The following is a 3,444-nucleotide window of genomic DNA, read 5'->3' on the forward strand; positions in this document are numbered from 1 at the left end:
GGCCCATTGGACTTGCCAACTTTATATGCCCCAGTACAGGGGAATGCCAGGGCCAAGGGGTGGGGGTGGGTGGGTGGGGGACTGGGGGGGGAGTGTATTGGGGACTTTTTGGATAGCATTGGAAATGTAATTCAGGAAATTACCTAATTAAAAAGAATAAAGTTTAAATTATCAATCTTAGCCAAAGAACAATCTATTAAAAAAAAAAGATATACTAGTACTACTCTAGAATAGAATTACCCTATTTGTGGGTCAGCATGTGTACTATAAAAGGTATAAGGAAAGAAGTGCTACTTAAACGTTAATGCTAAGTATAAGCAAATATTTGAGTTCCCTTCACACTATTTCAACTATTCAACTGACTTTGAACAAATCTCCATGCTTTATATAATCTTACCTTAATTTTTGTTTTATTAGCATATATTTGCTGTACATAGCATCATAATGGATTTAGTAAGGACAATTTCAAGTATATAAAGTACTCTAATTATACCCATTTCTTCATAACCTCTCTTTTCTCCTCATTCTTCTCTTCCTCCTGCCAGCATTCTCCTTTATGCCTTATGTCATAGATATAGCCTTGTGTATCTATATATGCTATAGTATCCAGGAATAAAAGGAAACACGCAATATTTGTCTGGCTCATTTCACTTAACATGATATCAAGTGTAGTCCATTTATAGCAAACAAAATAATTTTATTATGTATGGGTGTATAAAGCTCTATCATTCATATGTACCATATTCTCTTTATCCATTCATCTGTCAACAGACCCTGAGGCTGATCCTGTAACTTAGCTATTGTGGCCAGTGCCCCATATACATGGATGGCAAGCATCTCTGTGATATGTTGACTTAGAATCTTCTGAGTATATAGGCAGTGGTGGTACAGATGTTACTTTACATTTGAATTATCTTGAAGCATTTAAAATTAATTTTGTACTATAGTGAAAGAGGCAATATATTTTACTGGATGGAATATAAAATAGCTCTAGTTGTCATTGCTCTCTCCCAAGTGGAGACAAAACCAAAACTAACCAAACAAAACACAGAAGAGTTGAGAGAACCATGAAGGAAAGGAGCCAGTGTCATAGCTGAACCAGTGTGCAGCCTGTCTAAACTCTGGGTTCTCCCATCATGCGAGGGAAAACTTCTCAGCATTATTTTTTGTCCATTTAAGTTGTGTTCGACATAACTTGCAATCAAAACATCCTTTGTGGGAGTTACTTTCCTAAACCACTGAGCACAATGTCTGATATGCCCATGCATACACAAGAACCTAGTTTCAATGTCAACTATCCACAGAAGACTGATATGAACTACAAAACACAAATTATTTCTTCATTCAATGTGTATACATAGGCCATTATATCACAATTTACCATATATGGTAAGTTTTTTATTTATAGTTACTTCTTAAACTATGCTATTTCCCACTGTATAGTAAATCTGTAGTGCCTTACAAAGTGTCAGAAGACCCTCCAAAAACTGAAGTCAAATAAGCAGAATGAAGAAAACAAGCCCTGTTCTTACTACAATTTCTGATGGCTCGAGGACTTGAGTTTTCAGGTCTAGGTACATGTAGAATACCTATGGATGGCAAAGTTCAGCCAAATAGACCACATCCAATACTGCACATCAAACGTGACAGATGTCAGTGAAGAAATTGCTGGAATGAGCACAGATGGTAAAAGTGCCATGATGACTACCACAAATGTGGTCATCTAATTACAATCAGAGTACCACAAAGACATTTCCAGGAAGGCCCCCAAAATGTACCAAGCCAATCCTCTCTTCTGTCATAGCTCCAACAATGTAATTGTATCATAGAAATAGAGCTGTTTTGAGAGCTGAAAACTCTGGCCATGTTTACACTCTGATGCCTTTCTTGGGCAGTAGCTCCTTCCTTAAATATGCCCACATGGCTATTCATATTATTCTGCTACCATTTATTTTATTGACTTGTGACTATCTATGGATATCTGACTTAGGAAATTTTGAGTTTCTTAAGAACAAGAATTGTGCCTTTTCATCTTCTGCATTCCATTGATCTAGTAGAAAACTTCAAATAGCAGCTTCTAAGAAAAGTGCTTTGCATTTTTCTAGAAGTTATGTCTTACTTTATTTCTCAGGTGTTGGAAAGCATTTGTAGATTATTAAGAACTTCAGAAAAAGTTTAAGTCGATAATAATATAATGTCTAAATATAGATGCAAGGTAAAACTATAGTTATCAAAATATGGAATATAGAATTCTCTTTAGGTTAAAATTGGTTTATTAATATTGTGGAACAATCTTATTGACACAATGCTTTTGCTTTTGTTAGTGTCAATTTATAAATGTTGCAGTTTTTTTCATTGGCTAGTTCCCATATAATTAAGAAAGGACTATGTATTTATTTAACAGTTTTAAGGTACAACTGAGCAATATTAGTCTATTTTAATCCTCTATGGCTAATTTGGCTACCTCCCAGCTCAAATCCCCAAGATACTTGGATACTTGGCATTTCATGGCTTTCCCTGCTCCAGCCATTTTTCATTTTTTTTCCATTGATGGTCTTATTTTTACTTTTTCATTATTTTTATAAGATATTTTCTTTATTGACATTTCAAATGTTATTCCCTTTCCTAGTTTCCCCTCTAAAAGTCCCTTATCCCTTCCCTCCTCCTCCTACTCACCAACCTGCCCACTCCCTCTTCTGGGCCCTGGCAGTCCCCTATAATGGGGCATATAACCTTCACAGGACCAAGGTCATCTCCTCCCATTGATGAGTGATTAGGCCATCCTCTGCTACATATGCAACTAGAGGCATGAGTCCCACCATGTGTTTTCTTTGGTTGCTGGTTTAGTCCCAGGGAGCACTGGGGATACTGGTTAGTTCATATTGTTGTTCCTCCTATGGGGCTGCAAACCCCTTCAGCTCCTTGGGTCTTTTCTCTAACTCCTTCATTGGGGACCCTGTGCTCAGTCCAATGGATGACTGTGAGCATCCACTTTTGTATTTGCCAGGCACTGGCAGAGTCTCAAAGAAGACAGCTATATCAGGCTCCTGTCAGCAAGCTCTTGTTGGCGTCCACAATAGTATCTGGTTTTGGTGGTTGTTTATGGGATGGATCCCCAGGTGGGGCAGTCAGAATGGCTAAGATCAAAAACTCAGGTGACATGAGATGCTGGCGAGGATGTGGAGGAAGAGGAACACTCCTCCATTGCTGGTGAGATTGCAACTTAGTACATCCACTCTGGAAATAAGTTTGGTGCTTCCTCAGAAAATTGGACATAGTACTACCGGAAAATCTAGCAATACCACTCCTGGGCATACACCCAGAAGATGCTCCAACATGTAATAATGACACATGCTCCACTATGTTCATAGCAGCCTTATTTATAATAGCCAGAAGCTGGAAAGAACCCAGATGTCCCTCAACAGAGGAATGGATACAAAAAAT

The sequence above is a fragment of the Mus caroli genome, chromosome X (genome assembly GCF_900094665.2).
Source record: "Mus caroli chromosome X, CAROLI_EIJ_v1.1, whole genome shotgun sequence".
In the NCBI taxonomy this organism is placed as follows: Eukaryota; Metazoa; Chordata; class Mammalia; order Rodentia; family Muridae; genus Mus; species Mus caroli.